General features: G+C 40.6%; 1 protein-coding gene and 1 long non-coding RNA gene across 5 annotated transcripts in view; one reads left to right on the plus strand and one right to left on the minus strand.

Annotated features, from left to right (window-relative positions):
- Positions 1-27050, plus strand: part of SLC25A21 (solute carrier family 25 member 21) — a 299116-nt gene that overhangs the window by 69168 nt on the left and 202898 nt on the right. The window lies entirely within an intron of this gene.
- On the minus strand, positions 182-3751 carry LOC308596332. Its single transcript, XR_014012463.1, has 3 exons — positions 3464-3751; positions 2526-2595; positions 182-528 (listed from the first exon to the last, which is right to left on the minus strand). It is a non-coding gene; the product is annotated as an uncharacterized lncRNA (long non-coding RNA).

Consider the following 27050-nt stretch of genomic DNA (forward strand, 5'->3'; position numbering starts at 1 on the left):
AGAAGAGCCAAAGATTTTTTATTTTTTTTAAACTTCCCCCTAACATCTGGGTATAGCCGTGTATTTTTACTCCAAGCACAATAAAACAATCCTACTTGCTGGTGGTATATGACATAATGACCCAAATATGTTTTTAAAAAATCATTTATTGCTGTACATAAACAGCTAAGTTAGCACTAGGGATGATAAAATAACAGTGGTAATTCTTCCTTAAGCTGAGAACCATTGGTGGCCCATTAGGATTCCAGATGTGGCCGTGTGTGCTTTCCCATTTGTTTTCCAATGTCTAGTGCTCGGACCTTTGGTATCTTGGCTGTGGTTGTCAGGCATGTTGGCTTTTCAGCTTGAGGTCTTCCTGGAGAAACACACTGACCTAGCTAATAGCTATAAAGCAGCTTATTGTCTTGGGCCTAGTTTGTTAGGAATAGCTGGAGAGAGGGCAGCCTTCTGTCAAAGGTCAAACACCAGCTTGGCCACATTTTCTGCATAGTAAATACTTGCAATAGGTCTGTAAACTGATGGTGGTAACTGGGCAGGAGAAAAAGGAAAAGTCGGGTACCAGCAGCTCTTTCAAATCACTAATGCCCTGGTCCCTCATTGTGTTTACTCAGAATTTAGTCTCACTGAGATTTACTCGCTAGTAAATGTTCTTAGGACTGAGCCACAGTCCCTAAGTGTCCTTAGCAATCTCTTCTAAGTACTTAATAAGGAAATGTAGTGTTTTAGCGTTAGCAGCACTAGCAATAGAACCAGCCAGAATAAGAAAAACAATGGATGTTTTGCAGTCCAGAATAGAAAATCAGTTTTATCTTACCCCTTTTAGAATATAGACATGACATATTGCAGACACAAATTCTATATAATTTGGTTAGGTTTATGCAGATTCTTTCATATTTTTTTAAAGTAGCATGACAGTCCAGTTCATGAAATAAATATAACAAATGCAGTTCTGGATAATTTGGAATTTTTTTGTTCATTTGGGAGCCATTCCTCATTTGAATATTCCCAGTGAAGCCATTGGACCCACTCATATAAGCACTCACCAGAGGGATGAACGAATTCCCTCACAATATTTCAGCGGAACATAGTCATTAGTGCCATTCAGGAATGACTACGGCATCAGAAAGCTAAATAGTTATTTAATAAAATCTCCTCCTTGGTGAGCTGGATGATCCCCCAAAGCAGATTTTAAATCAGCTGGGTGGGTCAATCTTTCGATTCATAGGCAAGTTGTTAGTGCAGAATTTGAATAGCTGAATACCATTGTACTTCTTTTTGCAGTTGTAAATTTTTCTGTGGATGACAGCCTCTGATGTATCCTTGTGGTCTATCAAAAGATAGACAGCAACCTTTGATGCAACATATAGTTGGTTGATTGAAGGAGAATGATGCAGATAAGATGATGTTCAAACATTGAATAGGCGAGGGGACATGCATATATTGATTTTCAAGTCTGCAGGTAGGCTACATGGATACAGGTGTATATGTGTGGTATCCTCTCTGTGTAATCTAAAATTCTGCATTTCTAAGGCTCACATTATGCAGGGAGAATTCTATATATCATTATCATCATTTATTTATTAAGACCCTGATGTTGGGAAAGATGGAGGGCACAAGGAGAAGGGGACGACAGAAGACGAGATGGTTGGACAGTGTTCTTGAAGCTACCAGCATGAGTCTGACCAAACTGTGGGAGGCAGTGGAAGACAGGAGTGCCTGGTGTGCTCTGGTCCATGGGGTCACAAAGAGTCGGACACAACTAAACGACTAAACAACAACAGCAGGGCTCACATAATGCAGGGAGAATTCTATATATCATTATCATTTCTTTATTTATGTGGAGTCTGATGAAAGTCACTTGGGAGAGCTTTCTAGAGTAATGGCTCCACCACTGAAAAGGCCCTGTCTCCCACACTCTCCCCAGATGATGGTACTGAGAGCAGAGCATCTAACGTTGTTTCTAGGTCCCAGGCAAGCCTACAGGCAGGTGGACCCTTAGGTCACATGATCCTGTTTCAGGTGTTAAAGGCTAGAACAATAAATAAATAACATATTTCTATCCCACTCTTCTAGTAGCCATGCCACCGCCATGAGCAGCCAATCAAGCTGACATAATACTGGAGTTATATGCTTAGACCTGCAAATATGTCCTGACCTGCGAGTACCAGAGGAAAGTCTGGCAGCTGCAGTTTGGACCAACTGAAGCTTCCAGACTGTCTTCAAAGGCAGCCCCATGTAGAGTACATTACAATAATCCTGTCTGAAGGCAACTGAAGCATGGATGATTGAAGCCAAGTCTGCCTTCTCCTGGACAGACCATAGCTGGTATATAAGCTGAAGTTTACAAAAAGCACTTCAAGCAACTGCCATCCCCTGAGCATCCAGGGAAATTAGTAGCTCAAAGAGTACCTTCGAATTATGTACCTGTTCTTTCAAGGAGACTGCAACACAGTCCAGAGAACAGGTTTAAGCAACACATCCAGGTTGCTAGTGAGTTAAAAATAAATAAATTAAATTAATAGTACCTCTGTCTTGACTGGATTAAGTTTTGTTTTGTTAATCTCTGTCCACTTCTGACTCCAGACGTACCATTGCCTGCCAGAGAAAGGATGAAGGGAATGAGAGCCAGTGCTTTCCTCCCTGGGGGTACTCCAGCGTACTCAAGGGAATGCAGTACCAGCACCCTTTCCCCCCAATGTTAAAAGTGTGGCATCACAGCCTCCTTCAAACCTGTGAGAGCCACATGTGAGTAGAAAAATACCCACCAGGAACAATTCAGATTCATAATTTTTTGGGGGGAGGGGCAGTTCAACTTAATGGGTTCCCCACCCCTTCAGCAAGTATTACCAGCTGTTGTCACCAACAGCCCGAACTGATCAGGAAATGATCTGCCCATGGTAACAGAAAGATTCATAGGTTATCATTTGGATCTGAGCAAAACACATCAAGTGCATTCCTAGCTAGCTAAGTTTGTCGGGCCTGTTACAGTTTGAGTGAGGCCTATGATTGCTATGGAGGCCATGAAGACTTAGAACTGCTTCCCATATGGGGACCTCAAATCTTCAACACTACCTTTGAGACCACCTCTGTTGGCTCAGGAAGGGAGACTGTGAGTGGGGGTACACTAGCAGAATACCCGCAATGTCTTGAGAATCCAGCATTAAATTCAGACATTCACACCTAGCAGACAGTTGGGCAAGGCACCAGGTGAGACAGAGAGAGAAATATTTATTGGCTGGGACAAATTTATTAGATTTTATGGTATCAAGATCATGATGCTACTTTTATGACTTTGTAATGTTCCAAGGCACAATGATAGAGTCCTTTTGGAAGATGGCACCCTAGAAAAACAAATCTAATCTACATCTTGAAATCAGGGATACAGTTCAGAGTTCTAAGTTATCTGTAAATCACTTTACTTGCAAGACCTATATTCTGAGCTATCTGAGTTTATCTGAAGTACCTGTGAAGTAGCTGAGGTCTTATAAACTTCATCTGTTCCACACACCCTTGTGACCTACCGGTCATATATTATGGTCCATCAGAGACTCGGAAGCCATATGTTTTTGCTGTCTGCCTGGGATTGCAAAAAGGGGAAAGTTGTTAAGAACCTGGTAGGCCACAATGGCTAGTGGGCTGCCTTTGGCTTGGTTGCAGGCCTTGTTTTGATCAAGCAGCTCAGGCTCTGTAATGCCTACTGAGGTTTAAATCTGAGCTTGCTAGAACATAGCATTCCGTGTTGCAGGATGGATTTTCATTTCTTTAAAGCACCATCATACCACTTGATGTGTATTAGTAATAGACTAAGCCAAAATGCCTCCAAAACATCTCTGTCTCAGCACAGAGATATCTGCCAACTGGTTTCCAAGATGACAGGATATATTTCTATAAACTAATGCATTGGCCAAGAGTAGTGTTTTTTAAAAACATAGCAAGATGGTTATGCAAAACAATATAAAATGTGTGCTGGAGGGAAACCTTGCCAGCTGTTTCCCAACACAGAATTCACCATATAGGCTTTAAAACTTCCTACCAGTACTGTATCTGATTTACACTTGTCACGAACAGCAAGACAGTTTAGAATGGGACTCCAGCCCTTGGAGGCCTGGCTAAATTGCAATGGGAGAAACATTTACATTTGCCATTTTTGTTATCCGTTTACCCAAGCCAATTTGACCTGTGACATAAGATGCAAAGGGTCACAAATAAAATTTCACAAAGCTTCAACTGTCTCTGTGATTTATGCCACAAGCTGAGGTTTTATAGACCACAGCAGGTTCCATTTTGAAGAAAGATGAGTCTCTGCCCACCACCTTACAGGGTGAAGAATATAAACTGAAATATGCTTGCAGCTAACAATAACAATGAACGTCAAGGCCAGGATATTTAGTTGTACTCAGTGGGCACACAATCCAGTAAAAGTTAGTTGTGACTGCATCATCATCATCATCATCATCATCATCACACTACTTTATTTGTATGCTGCCTTTCCACACACAAAACAATACTCCAAATAGCTTACAACAATGTAAACAATGCATTAAAAAACCAACAATGGCAGTAATCATTTCATCATAATAGCAACAATGAAACAGCAACATGTAGTAATGTAATAGCATACAAAAAACATTGCTGTGTTATAAATGTCGCCTCCTGGCAATAACAAAAAAAGGGGGTGTGGTTGAGCACCTTGGTCCTAGATGTTCTAGCCACTGCAGCCATGTCTGCTACAAGCTAGCCAAGAATTAGTCAGTCTGATCTACTGTCTCAGCCTCAGGTTCCCCAAAGACTCACTGCCCCATTGGCATCACCATTCAGGCAACACCTCCTCCTATGGAGTTACTCAGTCCTGTTGCTGCAGCAGTTTCTTATGAGGTTTCCAAAGGCAGCGGGTGGGGAAGCTGGAAACCCCCTGTGATGTTGCTTTAGCCCAGTTCTCATCTTTGGTACCTGCATTATGCATATAGTGACTCTGTGAAGCAGTAGGTGAGGTCACAACTCCTGATATTGCTTTTTATTGTCACATATCTGCTGGACCCACCTCTTCCCTCAGCATGTTAGGCAGAAGACTCCATTTGCTTTAAATTGTATGTGTGTTGCACCCATTCTCACCTTCTGTATCTGGATCCCATTCCAGCCTATACTGTATGTGCCAAAAAGTGAGAATAGGCCCCCTATTGCATGACAGCAGTGGAATTTGTTAGTTGCAACAAAGTCCAGTTCCACCGCTATGACTAACATGGGTTGTGCCCAGTTTGTGAAGTGGCTGTAAACATTTCTCAAAGACACTGAAGGATGGTAAGATACGAACCTATTAAAGAGCTACCTATATTGCCAGCTAGGGACACGGGTGGCGCTGTGGGTTAAACCACAGAGCCTAGGACTTGCCGATCAGAAGGTTGGCAGTTCGAATCCCTGCGACGGGGTGAGCTCCCGTTGCTCGGTCCCTGCTCCTTCCAACCTAGCAGTTCGAAAGCACATCAAAGTGCAAGTAGATCAATAGGCACCACTCTGGCAGGAAGGTAAATGGCATTTCCGTGTGCTGCGCTGGTTCGCCAGAAGCGGCTTTGTCATGCTGGCCACATGACCCGGAAGCTGAACGCCGGCTCCCTCGGCCAATAAAGCGAGATGAGCGCTGCAACCTCAGTCAGTCACGGCTGGTCCTAATGGTCAGGGGTCCCTTTACCTTTATATTGCCAGCTGTTCCTCCCCATAGTTATGCCAATGAATATCAGAAGCATGACCGAAGCACATCTTACCTGGTAGAGCCATGTCACTGACATGAGGAAATTTGGCTCTCAGCAGAGACAGGGCTAGAAGAATAGAAAGGATCTTAGAGCACCATTTCCTTTCCTTAGCTGCACCAGGCTTTCTGGGGATGGTTGGCTGGGAACTCTAATCCATGACAATTGATAGTGAGAGCATCATTTTGCCCTTTCCCCTTGATGTACTTAAATAGCTTGGATCTGGGAATCATTCCCACATTGAGAATCATGCAGAGAGGGTTTCAGATTAAGTTTCCATTTCAAAACAGTAGAATGTAGCCCTGTATATATTTAACAGTAAGATTATGATTCATTTCAAGAGAATTTGAGTACGAGTTAATGTCTGATCCTTTTAATAACCTACAGCGCACTGGAATCTTTCCCCCCCTTTATTTCCATTAAACACTTAATTGAATTATTGGAATCTAAAACATACATGCTAATTCACCACACAGCTTTAGGATGCAGGCATATTTTAAAAGGGTTGAGCGGAATAAAAATGGTTGGTGTTTTGTCTGAGCACAGACTTTTGAATTTTTCAAAGCAGAAAGAATGGGCAATACTCAAAAGGGAGCAAGATGATGTGTTTCGTACAAAATAAAAAGGCATTCCCTGAACCATTTCATTATTATTTATTATTTATCCAAGGTTGGTTTCAACAAACTTGTTTGATATAGTGTAGTTTATTCCCCAAGCTATGAATAAGGTAGTCTCCACTTCAAATTACCTATGTGACTTTAGGCATGCTACTGTCTCTTTCAGTCTCTATCCCATCAGCTGAATACAGGTGTAATTATACTTACCTAGTCTACAGGATTGTTATAAGGATTGCAACAATATATGTTACATATATATATGTAAGCCCCACTGAGTTCAGCCTTAAGCCCTGTACTGCAGTTGGATGACGGTGAAGGTGTTAATATACATCGCACAGATCCTACCATTTGAAAACCCTGACTCTGAAGATGTTTTATTCTGTTATTATCCTGTACGCTGCTTCAATGTTTAAATGCCATGAAGGGGTCTATACATTTGCTTGAAGACAACAGCAGCAACAATAATAATAATAATAGAACTTGAGAAGAAGATTGGAAGAGGTTTAAGGAATATTTGAAAAAATATGTTAATATTTAAATATTAGAATAGCTTTGGAAGTGGATATAGGCTGTAGGGTTAGAAGCAGATGATAGTGTATTTTAAAATAGTATTATTTGTAAGTGATAAAATGTGAAGATTTTTATGGTTAAAGTGTGATAAAAAATGGTTAGAAATTATGATATATGCAAACTGCTAAAGATGTGGTAAAATGAAAATAGGGGGGACTTGGGGAAGCCCACCTAACAATGTTTAGAAAAAATAAGGATAAGACAAGAATTTGTTTGTATTGTTTTTTTTCTGTTTGTGTTGTTTATTTGTGTTATAAAATGAATAAAAATTGTTTTGGGAAAAAAACAATAATAGAACTTAGGGCTGTCCAATGAAGTTGAATATCAGAAGATTCAGGAGAGACACAAGAAAGTGCTTCTTCATACAGCATTATGGAATGTAGTGATGGTCCCCAACTTGCATCACTTTAAAAGAAGATTAGATAAATCAATGGAGGGTAAAGTTATCAGTGGATACTAGCCTGGACAGCTGTCTTCTATCTCCACTGTCAGTCCCAGTATGCCTCTGATGACCAGTTGCTGGAAATCACAAGTGAGGAGAGCACTGTTGCAACCCCTTGCTTGTGGGCTTCCCATCTGGCATCTGATTGGCCACTGTGAGAAAGGGATGGTGGGGGAGATGGGTCTTTGGTCTGATCCAGCAGGTCCCTTCTTATGCACTTAGTTACTTTAGCCATGTTGAAAACGAATTCCTCAGTCCAGCAATGCTTAGTAAGCTAAGAACGATTCAAGACCTGTAGCTGAGAGCCAAAATTGAAACTGGGAGCCAAAATTTAATTTTAAAATTTCCAGAGCTGAAATGCTTATAAACAAACTTAGAATGCAGACTGTTCCCTTACTGTTTATATTATTAATTGGCTCAGATACTTAAAAAAAGGGGGGAGTTCCATATGCATTTCATTACCGCATGGCATTTAAAAGTCAATGACATACTTACAGGTGTTAATATTTTTATTTATTAGACAGGCTTCGATACTGATTGTGAAAGATCAGAAATTTAGTAGAGGGACTCATTTTACAGAAATGCTATGTAGGCATGTTTACAAAAGACTGGCTTGCCAACTTTGAATACCTTAATAGCTTCAAATCTTTGGTCCCTGTTTGCATGCTGAACTTAAAAATGTGATTTACTCCAGGAACAAGTGCTGTTTTTTCTGCAGAATTAATGTTGAAAGTAGGTATTCAATCACTACTTTGCAAAGTCCAGCTAGTGTATCCTTTAATAAGTGATTGTCCATATGCAATGCATAATGCCCATATGTAATGCATAATGCAGAAAGAAAGAAAGAAAAAAGAAAGAATACAACTGGAATGGCTTAGCATTTTAGACTTAAAATATCATTTCCTTAGAAGAGATATTCTACCTTAGTATGACATAAGTAAGTGTTGTGTAATTGTGTCTTGAAAGGCAAAATAAATAGGCATTTAGAAAAGCCTATAGGTATATCCATAGATGATTACATATCTAGATATTTTTATATGCATACAGTGGAATTTCTGATGCTACAGTAAATTAAGAAGTTGGATGCTTTTCATATGCTATCCTATTTCAGTAACACAGAACAACCTTGAACCACACTAGAGCAATAATTACCTAACCTAAATCAGAGACAAGCCCAGCCAAACAGCTGTTTTCAGTTTGTTAGGAGATCCATTTGATTTACTCTCTTGGTCAGCTTTCATTACTGTATAAGACAAAACTTCAGTTTAGTTTTTAACCCTGAATTCCCAGTCTTGTTTGCATGCTGCTACAAAATTGCATGCTTGAACTGTCAGAGCCATTCAGCATGCTAGAGAGCTACTGTTGTGTTTTGTATGGACTCTGTTTTTTAGGAGGAAGACATTTGAGTTCCCAATTGTATGGGCAAAACAAAGCCCCAGATCCACACAGTATTCCCAAAGCAAACTGAAAGTTAACTTTCAGACGCTCCTGTTTACTGACATGCCAAACCAACCTATAGGACTGGGATATCCTCAACAGATTACTTCACAAGAGGGTACTGAATTATCCATAACCAGCACCTAGAATGGGAGCAGGAGCTGAGCCAGGAAGTTATGGAGCTGTGTAAGTGAGATGGCGCTAAGGAGCTCAGTACGGAACTCAGCCCAGCAAGCATCAGGAGGACACTGAGAGGCTTCTATCCTCACTACCAATTTCTCTTCTTCCTGGTCATCAGATGGGAGGGAAAAGCTGAGTCTTCTCCTTTCTCCTGAGTTAACCATTACTTCTGAGGTGACCTATAGAAATATAGCTTTCTAGCAGCCAAAGGAGTTCTCCTAGGTTGGCTCTAGACTTTCCACTAGGTCCATTGGTGCCTTCACTATTAAATGAGGAATCAAGGCAGGTCTTGATGGGTGATTGGAGGTCTCAGCTAAGACACCCATGAGCCAAGGCACTTCAGGCTGATTTGGGAATTTTGTGGGTTCTGCCAGGTCCTCAATTTTCTTCAGGATCTCCATGAGGCTCCAGAATTGCTGTCTTAATTTCCATGTCATAAAATTATTGGTTTTGTTAAATTTACACCTCATAGTTCATAGTGTAAAAACTAAGGTGGGGGAAGTTTCAAGTGCTGTGTGCTTGGTGTACCTAGCCGTATATGGGACCTTCAACTTCCTCTGGGGGACTTTCAAGCCCACATCTTCGTTGCACTATGCACTGTGTGATGAATTTCTTTCTTTTGTCTGCCTGAATCTTCCAACATTCACTAGATGGCCTTGGGTTTTAGTATTATTAAAGAGGAAGGAAAGCTTCTTTCTATTCAGTTTCTCCACACCATGCACAATATTTTACAGCACACCTCTATCATGTCTTTCCCTGACTTACCATTTTTATAATATAAAAATCCCTTATAGGGCAATTGCTCCAGTCTTTTCTTTGGAAACTTTCCTGTTCTGACGAGGCAAGCAGAATTCCAAGTGGGGCAGCACCATAAGTATGTCAAATGGCATTAGGATATTGGCAGTTTTATTTTCAAACCCTTTCCTAACCATCCCTATCATGGAATTTTCACAGCACTCAAACAGCCAGTGCAGTGATTGTAAGGACAGATGCAATGTGATCATCACATACTGCTCCACTCAGAGGTTGAGCACTTACAGTCTGTACCAATTGCACCTTCAGGATCATCTTCAAGGACAGCCTCATGTAAAGTGCATAACAGTTATCCAAGTATGAGGTTATCAGGACATGCATAACTGAGACCAGGTTGTTCTGGTCCAGGAATGGCTGTACAGCGGTACCTTGGCACTTGAATGGCTTGGCTCCTGAACAAATCGGCTCCCAAATGCTACAAACCCAGAAGTAAGTGTTCCGGTTTGTGAATATTTTTCGAAAGCCAAATGTCCACCATGACTTCTGCGGCTTCCGGTTTAGTGCAAGAAGCTCCTGCAGCCAACTGGAAGCCGCATCTTGGTTTTCGAACTGTTTGGGGAGTCGAATGAACTCCCGGAACAGATTACGTTTGAGAACCAAGGTACCACTGTAGCTATTATACCTGCTGAAGCTGGGCATAGGCACTCCTTGCCACTTAGGCCACCTGGCCTCCAACAGCAGCTTGGAATCAAGGAGCGCCGCAAGCTATGAACCTTTTTTTCAGTGGGAACACTTGAAATGGATTGCGTATGTCATTCACAAAATCTTAATGATCGACAATCTAATGGCACCCTATGCATTTGCCATCACCCAACATGAGGTTGTTGGGGGCTTGTTGTTTAGTATGCACAATGCCTGACACCCCACATTAAAGACTAAGCCTGAAAGGGGTTTCCCTCAACAAGCCGAATGATAATGCACCACTGAAAGAAAAGGCAGTGTGTCTCAATATGCTTCTGTACGTTATTTTGGTGATATTCTTTAGGGTGCACAATGGTGAAGGCCATATCTGCCGAAAGCCATGGTGGTAGAGGTGGCCAGGATGCTTCTGAAGCATCCTTCTCTGCAAGAGGGAACATTATGCACTTCGTCACTATAGTTTTGTTTTCAGGGTGCCTTGCCTTCCACTACTACAGTTCAAGGCTGAAGTGTTCCTGAATTCCAGTTGCTGGACGCCACATGAGCGGGGAGTGCTTTTGTGCTCGGATCCTGCTTGTGGGTTTTCCGCAGGCATCTGGTCGGCCACTTGTGAGAAAAGAATGCTGTATTAGCTGGGCAGGCTCCTCTTATGTTTCCCAAGTGCTCCATGAGCTTCAGTCAGATGGTCTGTGAAGAGCCCTTAAAATCTGAATTCTATGGAATCCAAATTGTTATATAATAGCATACAACCTAAGAAACAAAAGAAGCAATATAAGACAATTAGAAATCACATAGCAACTAGTACAGCACATTACAGTTGCCAAAACAGGCAGAAAAATAATTTGGCGGTCCATGAAGACCCTCAGCAATTTCTAATTGGTCCATGGAGGGGTGTGTGTGTGAGTTTGGGAACCAATGTTTTTCTACATTGTTGTTAATCAAAGGTTTCTAGTATGCTGTAGCAAGAATTTTGAAATTTATTAATTTGATTAAGTATAAGTGTTTTACAATATGGAGTTGTTGAATAGTATCAACATTTTACTTGATCAAAACTGAGTAAAGTATTATATTATTTTTATTTATAAAATTTCGTAGTACACCATATACAAATAAACAGGCCAAACCCTACACCAAAGGATAAATGGACATAAATCTGACATCAGGAATCACAAGACAGAGAAACCAGTAGGAGAACACTTCAGTCTCCCAGGACAATTCAATACAAGATCTCAAAGTAGCTGTCTTATTACAAATGAATTTCATAAATAGACTTGTAAGAGAAGTTACTGAATTGCAACTTATTACCAAACTTAAAACCATGGAGAGACCTGGTCTGAATATAGACATTGGATTCTTATCTCATTATACATGATAAAGCTGTTTTTAGCCATCTCACCCCTTGCTTTTTCCAATAAGACCAACTGCAGTCGTTAACAGTCGTCATCAGGTTTACCACACCTATCAGCCAATCACCCATTCTCACCACCCTTCTGAGTAATACCCCTCCCCACCCTCCCACTACTGTATATATAAGGGTCTGGTGACTTCTGTTTCAGTGTATCTGAAGAAGTGTGCATGCACACGAAAGCTCATACCAAGAACAAACTTAGTTGGTCTCTAAGGTGCTACTGGAAGGAATTTTTTTATTTTGTTTTGACTACGGCAGACCGACACGGCTACCTACCTGCAAATAAATGCAATGTTACAGTGATGGATTACTAAGCATAGTACCTTCCCATTTCAGTAACTACACTGATATATCAATATTTGGTGTTACATCCCTTCTTTTTATCCCATTGTGCTTGGAGGCCCAGCAGTTCAGAAAGTTTGCAGCTACATAGGAATGTTTCATATACATGTCATAGTATGTATATATAATGCAATAAGAGTAACCAAGGTGAAACAGGTGACCTCAAGAAACAACTTTTGGTTAACAAATGCATATCTTTAAGTTGAAAATTTAATTATTTGCCTTAAATTTGTGCTTCTTGGAGCTTAATGCCAGACCATGTTAAATAAACGTATTGTTTCCGTTTTTCATTTAACCAATGGGTTATACTATGACAAATCTGTTTTATATCCTCAATCAACAGATGATTGTATTTGGTAATAATTTATCAAGAATAAAATCTGTTTTTGAAACTAATCACCTCATGTTCGGTCTGCCCTTTTTCAAACCTACCATCTGATATTCATTTTGTCTGCAAGACAAACATAGTGATGAAAATGCATATGCCACAGGATATGGTCTGTGGAATGAAGCAGCTCTCTCTCTCTCTCTCTCTCTCTCTCTCTCTCTCTCTCTCTCTCTCTCTCCCCCCCCCCATATATTTGAAATATATGGATAAATTTCTTCCCCCAACACATGGGCCAAATTTTCATATTGAAGAGGAGAGGGAAATCAATTTTGCATAGCACCAAAACAATTATGAAACCAGAATTATGTAATTCTGATTCGTTTTGCATCTTAGAATCCAGTGAAATGTATGGGTCAGTGCAACCCGCTTCCAGGATGTAAAATCTGAAAAAAAGGAAACTGGGTTGCCTTTGCAAGCTCAAATAGAGATTTCCTATGTTTGACCAAATAAAGATCACAAGCTACAAGATCATTGGTACAGAATGAACTTGGGGCCGTGTACAGAACTTCATTTCCAAAACTGTCTATATATTTCCAGTACTATTTATCCTTTCATTTATTATATTTGTTAGATGCTTCATAACGTGCAAAATAATTAAAATAAACATAATTTATCTTATGTAGTGGACCTGTAGAGTAGCTAAGGAATTTTGGGAAATGATACATAATTAGTTGAAAAATTGTTTAAAAAGACTATTCCAAAGAGACCAGAGGTTTTTTTAAAAGGTATAATGAGATCAGAGAGATCAAATAAACAAATGAATTTATTTCTATATGAAACTACTGCTTCCAGAATTTTATATGCCCCAAAATGGCAAGAGGAAGCAGTCCCCACAAAGAGAAGTGGCAGATGAAATTGATGGCGTATGTAGAACGAGCAAGATTGACAAGTAAAATTAGAGAACAAGAAGAGACAACTTTTAAAGAGGATTGAAAATTATTTCTCCACCCCCATCGTTCTGCCCGGACTCTGAGGTCCAGCGCCGAGGGCCTTCTGGCGGTTCCCTCATTGCGAGAAGCAAAGCTACAGGGAACCAGACAGAGGGCCTTCTCAGTAGTGGCGCCTGCCCTGTGGAACGCCCTCCCACCAGATGTCAACGCGATAAACAACTACCTGACATTCAGAAGACATCTTAAGGCAGCCCTGTTCAGGGAAGTTTTTAACGTGTGATATTTTAGTGTATTTTTGGTTTCTATGGAAGCCGCCCAGAGTGGCTGGGGAGGCCCAGCCAGATGGGCGGGGTATAAATAATAAATTATTATTATTATTATTTGTAGATTTTTAAAAAAATTATTGTAAGAATGCTAGAACGCTAGCTGGTTTGGAGTAAGCTCAGCAGTTAAAAATTGTAATGAGAAAAATTTGGAGGTAAGAATGTCTAAGAAAAGCAGAATATGCAGCAGAAATAGATAATTTGAGGAAACCATGGAAGGGCAGTCAATAATAATAATAATAATAATAATAATAATAATAATAATAATAATAATAATAAATTGTTGAACTGAAATTGTTGAATCGTTGATGTGATTGAATTGTATAGTACTTTTCTTTTTTACTCTGATTGTATTTTGAAAAGTCTATAAATAAAAATTAAAAAACGTAATAATAAATGTAATAGAATACCAATGATGCAAACAATACAATCAAAATCACATTAAAAGCCAGAACCAGCATGGATAGTGATGAAAACAGGATACAAATCACAATCAAGTCACAATAAAGAACACTAAAGCAACTTTATCAAATGTGGAGACTAATAATATGAATATCAAACTTCAAAGTTGTATTGCAATAAACTTTAAAAGTTATTGAAAGATGTTAAGGTAATCTTAAAAAGCATGTGCTCATAATAAGAAAATATTGGTCTGGCATTGAAAAGACATCAACATAGATATCAGGTTAGCTTCTCTGTGGGAATCACTCCACATTCAGTTTGGGCACTACTGAAAAGGCCATGTCTCTGAAGGCCACCACCTAAATGCCCACCCTCCATACTTTAGCTTCTGGACACACTTGGGAAAGTGCCTCCATTTGCAGGAATGGGGAACCCATGGCTCTGCAGATGCTGCTAGACTACAACTCCCATCACTCCTTGCCATTGGCCATGCTGGCTGGCATTGAGGAGAGCTGGGGTCAAACATCTGCAGAGCCACAGGTTCTGTCTGAAACCCTGGAGAGATGCTGCCAGGGTGTGATGCAGCCTTTCCTTTTTCTTGAGGGCCCTCAGGAGTACCGTAATCTGTTTGAGACCACATGACAGAGGTGGATGAGACCAAAGCCAGACACCTCTCTCTTTCTTCCATCCTTTCCTTTCCCTTCCCACTTGGCAAACTGCTGTGGGAGGTACAGATCGCTCTTGCCAGAAGTCTGGTCACTTACAGAGGCCGTATGAAGTTTGGCCGAGAGCTGCTTGAGATTAGGCCAGGAGCTGAACATAGCCATAGGACTGCCGGCTGCCCAACCCTTGTTGGAAGCAGTACTGAGCTAGCTGAACCAATGGTCTGATTTAGGCTAAATACACACCTTACATTTTATGTTCATTTACATCACATGAGAACTATAGTTTATCCCTTACAGACCTACAATTATCAGAACCCTAACAGGCTAGTTTTCAGGATTTTTTGCGTGGGGCAGTTGCTTTAAATTTATGTGTGTGCACAGCCTCAGTATAAAGCACCTTCCTCTGTTTATATACATACTATGGGAAAAGCTGTAATGTGGGGAGATCTTCTCAGGAACAATTCCTTTCATGAACTAGTTAGTCTCCAGGCCTCTTCCGATCTTCCCTTGCTTTAAACGTTTAGAGGCTAGTTATTCTTTGGGGAGCAATGAATTTCTGTGAAACATAAAGTGACCGATCAACTTGTATATTTAGGAAAGAAATTCCTTAAGTGTTAATTTGAGGCAATTATCAGGGCTGCAGCTTGATATCCAATAGTGGCATGATTATATAGTAGTATTTGTTTTAGAAAATCATTGGAGTTCAGTCAGTTCATGCCACTCGTATCTATCGTAATGAAGGCTATCCTGCTTCAGTCCCTGCTAGATTTATATTCATTGACCCCCGCTGTGGTAGAACTAATGGACAGAGGGCATCTTAGTACCATGCAAACATATGGTTGCTGACTGACCAGCTTACCCTGCACAGATTTGGGCTACTGAACTAGACTTCCAACTACCACACACTTGACTGAAGTGACTCCTGCCTATATGGTAAAGGTAAAGGCAAAGGGACCCTGACCATTAGGTCCAGTTGTGGCCGACTCTGGGGTTGCGGCGCTCATCTCTCTCTATTGGATGAGGGAGCCGGTGTACAGCTTCCGGGTCATGTGGCCGGCATGACTAAGCTGCTTCTGGCAAACCAGAGCAGCGCACGGAAACGCCGTTTACCTTCCGGCCGGAGTGGTACCTATTTATCTACTTGCACTTTGACGTGCTTTTGAACTGCTAGGTTGTCAGGAGCAGGGACCGAGCAACGGGGGCTCACCCTGTCGCAGGGATTCGAACCGCGACCTTCTGATCGGCAAGTCCTAGGCTCTGTGGTTTAACCCACAGCGCCACCCACGTCCCTATATGGTATCTTCACATTAATTTCTGGTAATGATGGGAATTCCCCTCCCTCCCCTCTCAATCACTCTGCTGTGGTGACTAGCAGGTCTTACTAGTACAGTTCTTTTCTTTCGCTTGCATGTCTTGGGTCTAGAGGGTGGACCTGCATGTGGAAGCATGTAAATTGCCTGGTCTTCCTAGATTCCTCTGGTATGCATTTGTTCTGAGTTGTGTCCATAAAGTGAAACCTAACCGGTGGTCCTTTTTACCTAGCTCTGCTAATGCCTTGACCACCTAGCAGTAAGAGTTTCTTGGACACCAAGATGCCTTAAAAGTTGTTTTGGAAAACAGAATCCTGGGCAGGAGGGAATGAAATGCAGCTGTTTGCAGAAACCCCCCCAAAACACAAAGCTTAAAATCCTCCCTGCTGATTGGCTGGATTACGTATAGTGTGGGCCACTGCTTTATAATAATTGTTGGTTATTTTCCCCCATTAAAATGAGCACCAACTAAATATTAGAAACAGCTTTTAAAATGAACTGGGAATGTGGATATGCCTAGAGCCTTTATTTTCATTGCCTGCATAATAAGAGGATCTGAGAAGGCAACATTTCACATGCTCTAATGTCTTTTGTTATATAATGAACTTTAATTTGATTTTCCTTTATAGGGAATCCTAGAATCAAGCTTAGGGAATCCTAGAATCCTGTGCGCAGAGAAAAGCTTAGTAGGAAGATAAATGCCAAATGTTCCCAGGTGTCCATGTTGGTGAAAATATGATATACCTAAACATTTTATCAAAATTAATATTCCTTCTGTCTCTTCAGGCATCTTAAGTTTCTAGAAATTTGGCAATGTACTTTTTATTTTATTTTTTTTAAAGTTTATTTCTTAAAGATAACATGCTGATGATGCCCAAATGTATTTCTCTGTGTCAGATGGGGATTTGCAAGTGCCTCTATCTGGGCACTTCGTGAGATGGATGAGGCAAAAATTAACTGAAACCGAATCCTGCCAAGATGCAGTGGCAGAGCATATGCAACCGCCAACCAGGGCGGGCACACAGGGTACCCCCAAAATGGGCAGAGGGAGGAGGGAGCCCACTGTGCCCCTGGGTCATGCCTGACCCAGGAGTGTAGCTGTGGTTGGGCATGAGAAAGCTCCCTTGTGGCCCATAGCTCAGCTGAAGAGAGGGGCAGCGAATTTGCCATTGGCTCTCCTCTCCGCTCTCCGTCCCTGGACCAGGCTTGACCCAGGGGTGGAGCTGGGACTGAAGGAAGATGTACATAGTCTGGAAGTGCTCCTAAACTCAACCTTATCCTTCCAAGCAGAACTAGTTTCAGTGAGTCAGAGTGCTTGTGGTCAGCATTAGCCAGCTTGCCAGCTTTGACTATTCATGGAATGTTCCTACTCCTGTGTTGTATCCTCGCCCCCACCCCCATGCTGATTAGTCCGCAGGTTGTATTCAGTATAGTGCTAAGTAGTATTTTGCATGAGTGGAATGACTTGTTCTGCACTTCTCCCCCTCTCCCACCACAATGCTCCCTAAATCTGCCTGGGCTTTTTCCCAACCCAGATTTGGAGACAGTGTAGTACATGTGGGGCGGGTGGCGGCAGTGGGGGTTATTTGGGTAAGTGGAAGGTGTTCTGCTCACACATATTTTTTTTAGTTGGGATGTCATCCTATGTTTCTTTCTGTTCTTAGCAACAGCATGCTTAAACAAATATTTCTCAGTTTCCAACAATAACCAAACATCCATATTTTTGCACCTCGGCATATAGAATCGGTGTATTGTGTGTTAATTTATTTCACTAATTTTGCTCTTCTAGATAATAAATAGTTGTACAGAACTTGCAGTCCCCAAGATGGGAGAAATAGGTTTAGTCATTCTAAAGTTCTCTTATGTACAATACAGGGCAATTTATTCACTGGGAAGAATTGGAGATTAGATGTCCGCTGAGGTTATTTATGATTAATCATGTGGGTATCTCTCAATTCAGCTTTGTTTTGGGGGGACATGTAACTAATCAGAATGATGTTAAAAGATGACAGATTTTTTTGTAGCCACTAGCCTGTTTCTTGGATATCATAAATACCTAATGGCAACCTAATACTGTAATTTAGTTATCCAGTTGTGGGATTGACTAGACAACTGTTCCTCTGGGAGTAATTTAAACTTTAATTTTAAGGAATGTGTCCTGTTACAGGTTAAACATCTGTATACAGAGGTTGTATCTTTGTGGTTTGTGTTATGCATATGTACTGCCTCTTTCCATATACATTTTAAATTAAATCTGTGTTCTATGAAATCCACATATTGCCTTCAGAGACCACCTACATCAAAACTCTGACATCATGTTTTCTTTGAGATTCATTGTGGTAAATTGTACAGATCATTCTTGCCAGCCCTTACTATTGTTACAAGTGAGCAGTTTGCTAATCATGCAGAAGAGAGGTAATTGCAGCAATGCTTTCTGGATGCACATTTGTTTATACTTTCCAGAGAATAAAAGAATTAATCTAATCTGTGTATACTCATAGGATTGCTCTACTTGACTTCAATATATGAATCAGTCATCTCCATGCATTATGAGTTAATGACTTCAATCTAACCCAGTTTTAGTTCTCCAACCACCTATCTCCTTGCACTATTTGCTGTGTGTCTGCATTTAATCTAATAAATACCACTGTTTCCTTTGCAAATAGGCTCTGAAATACTGAAAGTATTTTGTAAAAAACTTCATTTTATTAACACTATTAGTCATTCTAAATCCACTTTGCATATAATGTCACATGAAAACGCGGTAATTATAACAATGATAACCTAACTGCCATTGTGCTTAAATGGTTACAATTTCAGTGAGACTGAATGATTTTCATAGAACACAAAGCAATAAGAGAATGGTTTCTTTTGAATCATTGTTAACTTCAGCAACAAAAGCAATTCAATGTAAATGATGTTTCTTCGTGAGCTGTTTTACAATGTTTTGCCATGTTTATAGTAGGCCAATGATTTATTTAGTACTTTTTCATTCTAATTTTTTAATGCAGATTTTCAGCAAAGTTCATCAAAATGCATATGATGCAAAAATAGGTAGAAGATAAATATATTGTAAAGAGGAGGTTCATCACCATCATAATCAACAACAACAACATGATGACTAGATGACCCTCGTGGTCCCTTCCAACTTTACAATTCTGTGACTATGAGCATCACTGGCAATACACTCTTGCATATCCCCTTCTCTTCACACATCATTCCCTGACATTCAATGACTGAGGTTAACCCAACTTCCTCAGAGCTGAATTTGACACGGGAGCCTCTAGAAGTACTGAATGGGGCAACTGTGCATTAGGCCTGAATGAGAAGATACATATGTTGTGATTATTCCCCTACAAAGCTTGCATGTAACAAACCAAAAAGGATAAATAACAAAAATATAATACATTTAAACCTGTTTGGAGATGCCATTTGGACCTTGGATGAGACAATTTAAGATTTTGATCACTCTGAACACCACCGATGTTATCATGAATATGTTACTTAAACACATTGGGAAACAAAGCAAAACCTACAAAGACCTCTGGAATGGCACAGAAGCAACACACACATTTGTAGATCAATTTCATGCTTGGTTATTATCATCAACACATCAATGCACAGTGTGCCAAGAATTGGGGTCATGCCTGCTATCCCCACTCCTGATCTCCTGATATGATAGTTTCTCCAGAGCCCATGGATTCATACAACTTCCACATGTGTATGCTTCCTACATAATCAGCTTCCTACATAATAATAATAATAATAATAATAATAATAATAATAATAATAATAATAATAATTTATTATTTATACCCCGCCCATCTGGCTGGGCTTCCCCATCCACTCTGGGCAGCTTCCAAAAGAATATTAAAATACTATAATACATCAAACATTAAAAGCTTCCCGAAACAGGGCTGCCTTCAGATGTCTTCTAAAAGCCTGGTAGTTGTTGTTCTCTTTGACATCTGGTGGGAGGGTGTTCCACAGGGAAGGCACCACTACCGAGAAGGCCCTCTGCCTGGTTCCCTGTAACTTGGCTTCTCGCAGTGAGGGAACCGCCAGAAGGCCCTCGGTGCAATCAGGAACAAGTAACAGGCCAATACAGTTTCTTGCATGAAGGCTGCCTCCTCTGCCAAATATTCACAGAATCATAGAATTGTAGCACTGGAAGGGATTCCAGTCATTTAGTTCAACCTTGTGCAATGCAGGAATCACAGCTAAAGAATCCTTGATGGATCCATTCAACCTGTGCTCAATAACCTCCAATGAAGGAGAGTCCACTACCACCTTCCAAGGTAGCCTGGTCCACTCTTACCATCAGAAAGCAACCACTTCATGTTGCCTTATGAGAAGGCTTGCCCTGGATATAGTATGCAGTGGAGAGATCCAGAAGGATAGTCTGTCTTAGGAGGTCTTGATTCTCTTCCAAATCTATCCTGGCATTAAGTCTATTACAGCAAAATCAAGAGAGAATCATGTGGCACCTTAAAGATAATAATAAACTTATTGTGGTATAAGTTTTTGGGATGAAGTGGACTCCAGTTCTCAAAAACTTATGTCATCTTAAGTCTGTTAGTCTTTAAGGTACCACAAGACTCTTTGTTGTTTTCCTCTGTAGCAGGAACAGTTGATAAGAGATGAGAAATCATTTACAGTGTTGTAAAATAATTAGAATTATTAGAATTAAATGAATTGGAAAGGGAGACAAGTGGTAGCAGCATTTGTGGAGCAGAGGTCCCTGATTCCAAATTGTGTGTGAGAGGGTGGCAGATAATTCTGACTCCTGAAGTTGAATGCCATCACTTCTGCCATTGCTGTATGATGGCCCCATAGTGCAATAAGAAAGGTGGGCTGCCACAATAACATTGCCATCATAGAGCACCTGACAATATTTGACACATAATAATTTGGATATAATGAAACTCCAGAACTGGCAAATTGTAGGAAGTTGGAAATTGATGAGTCCGTAAATTAATTAAAATGAAACAACTGAGAAATAGTAATTTAAACAATTCCATTTTCATAATTCATAAATGATTAAATCTTTATTAATTAGGGTTGCCATATGTATGGATTTTCCCGGCAGTGAAATATTCTCAAAAAAACTCAACAACTGATTTTTACTTCTTGAAATATGTATCTAGTACAGTATTGCACTGAGACCAAGCAAAAGACTTGAAGTCTGGATATCAGGTGCACTGCTTATAGTTGTTAAAAGATAATGCCACAATAGATGTTAGTCTTTCAAATGCTCCAAGAGCCTTGTTGTTTTCTGCTACAACAGATTAACATGGCTATCCTTTAGGAAGAATCCCTGGGGAACATGAAATCTCTTTCTGGTAACATTATCGTGTTAAACCTCCACTTCCATCACTATACAATTTCACGGTATTTGCCTTAGCTAAGTCATTTATCTACCTGAAAATGTTCTTCCACGCTTCCCTTTGCCTCCTGTCCTGTGCTTCAAGCAGGGGTGACAGGGGAGAAAATGAAGGGTTAAAAATGAAGTGGAGAGGGAACAATAATTTTGCTTTTAAAATGGCAGTTGCCCAAAACTGCTCATGGGCTTGGAATGTTAAACAACTCCTGGTGAGGTGTATTAATGGTCAAGTGATGTAGTCATAGGTATCACATGCCTTTCCAGTTTATCATCATGGCCCCTCAACCACACACACAAACAGACAGCTATGTTTTTGTAGAGGCATGGGGGTAGCACTCCACAGCTACTGGAAAAAGGAATATTTTCCTAATACACCGTATTTATTTACATCTCAACTATAATCCGATGATTTGCTTTTAGCTGTACTTCTTCTTTAGTAATTAATGCTGATAAGTGGCTAGTGTAAAAAAAGTAGAAATAAGACTATCATTAAAATCAAGAAAAATATTGCTGTTTCATGTGATTTTGATATAAAGCCATCTAATGCAACATTCTGGGTTGAATTTAGAGGATATGGAATAAAACTGGTTGCCCAACAGGGCCTTCTTGGGTATAACCCCCCACCCCTCCGACGATAGAGGCGCACTCTGGAATAGATGGGGACATTGGGGGAAGGTGCAATGGAGCAGAATGGTAATAACCAAAGGATTAGATGGATCTCCCTTTAGTTTTTGCTCACAGTGCATGGTCTGAGGTTGATGTTGCATGTAAAAAATATACTACCCAGTTTATCTGTATCAGCACCAACTCAGATGCCTCTTCCACTTGACCTTGGTAATGCATGTATAGTCAGTGGTCTCCTTCATGACATGTTACACTGTCACATCATAGATAGGCTGGAAGCACTTCTGAATCATTTCCTGGCTTTGCATAGCCAGTATGGGGGAGGTTGAGGTTCACAATAGACAAAACTGAGCTAAATGCATCAACAAGCTAGCTGTTCTTAAGTGCTCCGTGTGGATAATAATTGCTTTTCGAAATAATACTTGTGAATCCTACACTTTTGTTTTCTTTATATGTCTTTGGATATATTTTAATTTTAATCCGAGATTAAATTTAGGAATAAATTTAGGAACATTTTCTGAATGCCTTTCTTACCTAGTGATCTTGCCACAGCTGTAGATATCAACGAAATGTTTGAAGATGCAGCATAAAGCACTGGTAAAAATTTAACCATTACTTAAAACTGCAAGGGAAATGTAAAAACAACAATAAATATTCAACCAGCCATTCAAATATGCTGGCTTGGGCAATTTTTGGCTAGAAAAGCATAAGTGAGTAATTAGATAATTGCTGCCTTGATTGAGCTTAATAGGAAACATTTCAATTAGGCTAAAGCTACATTGAGAGGAAGTAGGTTTTTACAAAGGGAAACATTCTTTGCCATGCAACTGTCAGCTTTTGCCCACACTAAGAGATGGAATTAAGTGGATCGATGCAAAGGAAACAAAAAGAAAGAAAGAAAAATGATTGCTATAATTAGACATACTTGAACATTCAAAAATTAGACTTATAGTCAAACTGATATAATTCCTTGATGATTCTTGCTTTGATAACATTGCACTTATAAAGCTCTTGCCTGTAACAAATTAGAGCATTACGTCTGTGGGACTGGTTAAATTTCCCCTTGACAAGAGAGAAAGTAATATTAGCGTTTTCTGCTATGTGACTTCCTTGAATTCCCAGGCTACCTACAATGTAAAGAAACAGATAAAACCGTTTTGCAATTGGCTCGCTTGCCTGTTGATTTAAGATTAATGTATTGATTTACAGAGACCTAGTTCATCTTAAAGAGGCTTGATGGAGCAGATCAGCTGAAGAGGATACGTTTGTCCATCTCCACAGTAGATAGGGAATATTTTAGGGTGCTTCTACACAGATGCATTTTCTTGTGAACTGCATATCTGCTTCAATGGTACCATGGGATAGTATCCAGTTTTAGTCAAAGTAGAAATTGAACCCACAGAAATTGATGAACAGGGAGGTTGACCTGGCGCCTTCTTTATATTTTTTAGGCACCAGGCAAAAATGTTCCTCTTCAACCAGGCCTTTGGCTGATTAATAGCCTACAGCCTTTTAAATGTATCCGTGGGGAGGGGGTGTTATTGTTTTGTTGTTTTGCTTTAATTTTTTACTTGTTTTTATCTTGTATTGTATTCTGTGAGTCTCCATGAGATCTTCTGATGAAGGGTGGCATATAAAGTTAATAAAAAATAATAACGACTAAGGTCCATTGCGTGTCGAGACCCCACAGCCACCCCCTCATTGGAAATAACTCACACATGGATACGGATATTAGGTTTATGTTATTGGGCAAATTTTGGCCACAACTTTATTGAAATTACAGAATGTGAGCGGTATTGGCTTAGGCATTGATTGGACCTGAATATATCTGACTCCTGCCCATTGTGCAGGAAGTCCCCAGTAAGGGTAAGCCACAGGTAGGGGGAGCCCTGTTGATGCAGACCAACTCAAGCTCCCCCTGGTGTTCCCGTCGGGGTCTTGTCAAGGCCTTAGCCCCCCAGCCAGGCTTCAGACTAGAACAACACCCCGGGATTCCTTTAACAGAATACCCTTAAGCATGGAGGGGCAGGTGATGGCCACACCTCCCCTCCCCCCCACAAGGTCAAACAATGCCTAACCGCAACCCTAATAAAGTTGTGACGATTGCTACGAGGTAGGCGAAAACCAAGTGGCCAGTGCCAATTTGCCAAGTAGAAAAATTCCTACCAGGCCCCTCGGACAACCAAGGTGATCAACCGAAGTCCATAGCAAGGCCATTGCCTAACCTGCAAAATAGGGAGGGAGGGTGGGTGATTGAGGAAGCGAGCCAAAGAGGAAGTCCTCTGGCTCACTCCTCCATTTAAATGGTCCCGGCCATGCCCCCCCCCAGCCAGCAGGTTGGCTGGCCAGGCTCCGATGTGGCTGGGATCCCCCAGGCAACGGGGGACAAGGTCCCCCGCCCCCGGTGGGGAGTGGGTGGCCACGCGGTCCACCGCAACTCCTCCCCACTGGAAAGTGGAGCAGATTTACTGTCAATGGGTTTACTCTGAGTAGAACTTAGTTGAATACCACCCATGGCATCTATAATAGATACGAAATCTGAACTGGAAGTTTAGTAACTGGTCTGCTAGAAGTTCTATGAAATTATTGGCATGATCACACTAGTCCTACACATAAGAACGTGTAAGGTTCTTCATTCTGAGTCAGATTGTTAGTCCATTTGGCGTTGTCTGGTCTAACTGACTGGCAGAAGCTCTTCAGGGTCTCAGGAAGAGGTTTCTTCAGCTTTTATATCTGACTGCCATTAAGTAAGGACTTAATGCCATGTGGTAAGGACTGAACCTGTGGTTTTTATGCAGGCAAACATTCTGCTTCAGCACTGAACTACAAACCCACCCCCTATCACAGACAGAATTTCCGAAATTTGATTGACAATTGTTTTCTACCACAGATTGATTCTATCACACATTCCCACCCCATCCGTTTTTGCAATGAAAAGAAATCTTGGATATGTCTTGCAGATTCTTTCCTGTCAAAGTGTATCTGAGAATGGGCAGAGGGAGAGAGAGGGTGAAAAGTCAAAATTACCAAGTACATTGAGCATGAAATTGAGGAGCTCAAGGGAGAGTTTCATTTTCCTGCTTAAAATCAAAAAGAAACCTAGCTCCTGATAATAATTCTAACAACAAAGACCAGACTGGGAATGATTTATGTCATATTTTTCCTCATCAATAAGTTATAAAATGCAATAAAATAAAATAAAATAAATCCAATTCATGCATTTGTTAAATAGTGTGTGTGTATGTGTGTGTCTATTTTCATTGTGTGGCAGTAAGTTCCCTTAAAGAGCCTTCTAGAATAGTAGTACTGAAACCTGGTACTGAGTTTGTTTAGCCTGGAAATATTTTGCCTGAGGTAAAGAACCATTGGAGATTTGCATATCCGCAGCTATAATTTAGTCATTTGTGTTTGGCTGATGTATGACAAATTGACTAATGACTGCCCTGAAGAGGAATGTTTGCCAGCCTGACATTTTGGATGCAGAATTCTCAAATCAATACTGAGGCATGCTGCCTGCATAAAGGACAGAGCCTCTTAAACTTTTGCTTTTCCGTCGATTTGTATTCTGCTTGCAGTCTTTCCTCCAGGAGCTGGATTTAGATGAAGCTCTGTATTCTGACAGAAGCTTGACTCCCTGCCAGAAAAACTGGAAATGGAGGCAACCTAAAGTAAATACTGATAGTATTTCTCTCCCTCTCTTTTACTCTTGAACATTTTTTTTAATAAAAAGGAAAGGCATATGTTCATAGCCTAACTTGTCCCAATAGAGGGTCAATTACAACCATTTGGCTGCAAATCCAATCCAAGAAAAATACAAAGTAAAGAAACAGCAACAGCAGGTACCCAGGGCCCCCACTACAGTCAGATGTTCTCGGTACATGTCAAATGTGAACATAAAGCCTATGGGTAAGATATTTTTCATCCTTCAGTTTCCCATGAAAGTCCAAAATGAATCAATAAACCAGGGAGACATTTTTGCATAGTTAGGTATTTTCCTGCATAGTCCTATAAATGTCTACAAAGATGTGAGTTCTTTTAACAGGAATCATGAGGAGAATAAATTCATATCTGATTTAGATAAAAATTGTCTGGCCAGATATTTACATACATATGCAAATCCAAGTTAATCAGGGCAACAGAGAGACTGAAATCCAAGGCTTACAGTGATGAAGTTCAAATGGTGACATATTTATAAACCAGTGTTTCCAAAACTTGGGTCTCCAGCTGCTTTTGGGCTAAATCTCCCATCATCCCTAGCTAGCTAGTAGGACCAGAGCTCAGGGATGATGGGAATTTTAGTCCAAAAACAGCTGGAGACCCAAGTTTGGGAAACCCTGATATAAACGGTCCCAAAGCATGGTTGGAAAGCACCTGATCTATTTCTGAAGCTGTGTAAATAGCAACTACTTTGAAACCCACCTTCCTCACTTCTACCACATGCATACAGCTCTATGATTTTGGCCCAGGTAGGGATGCAGATGACTACACAATACAATAACAGAACAGTGAAGAGACTTTGTAACAGTATAGAGAAAACTATGGATACACTTGATCTAGCAATTTGCTGCAGACGTAAGAGATAAGCTTGCTTGGGTTGTTCCGTGCATTTCAAAGCGAGACCACACAACACGTATTCAGTGTGCTGTTTCTGAAGCTGAGTGCGTAGGCAGTGCAGTAATCTTGTTTAAAACCTTATTAAAAACCCTACACAGATGCATAGTGGAGTCCCTAAAATGGCTGGATGGGGTCTTGTGTTCTAGCAACTCCTGCAGCTAAGTTGGTGCCAAACATATTGCTCAGCTTTGCTTTAGACCACTTCAGCAAGCCCAAGATGGGGCTTTTGCCATGTGGGCAGCCCAAGACCTCCATACTC

The sequence above is a fragment of the Podarcis bocagei genome, assembly GCF_964188305.1.
Source record: "Podarcis bocagei genome assembly, chromosome: 1".
NCBI classification, from domain to species: domain Eukaryota; kingdom Metazoa; phylum Chordata; class Lepidosauria; order Squamata; family Lacertidae; genus Podarcis; species Podarcis bocagei.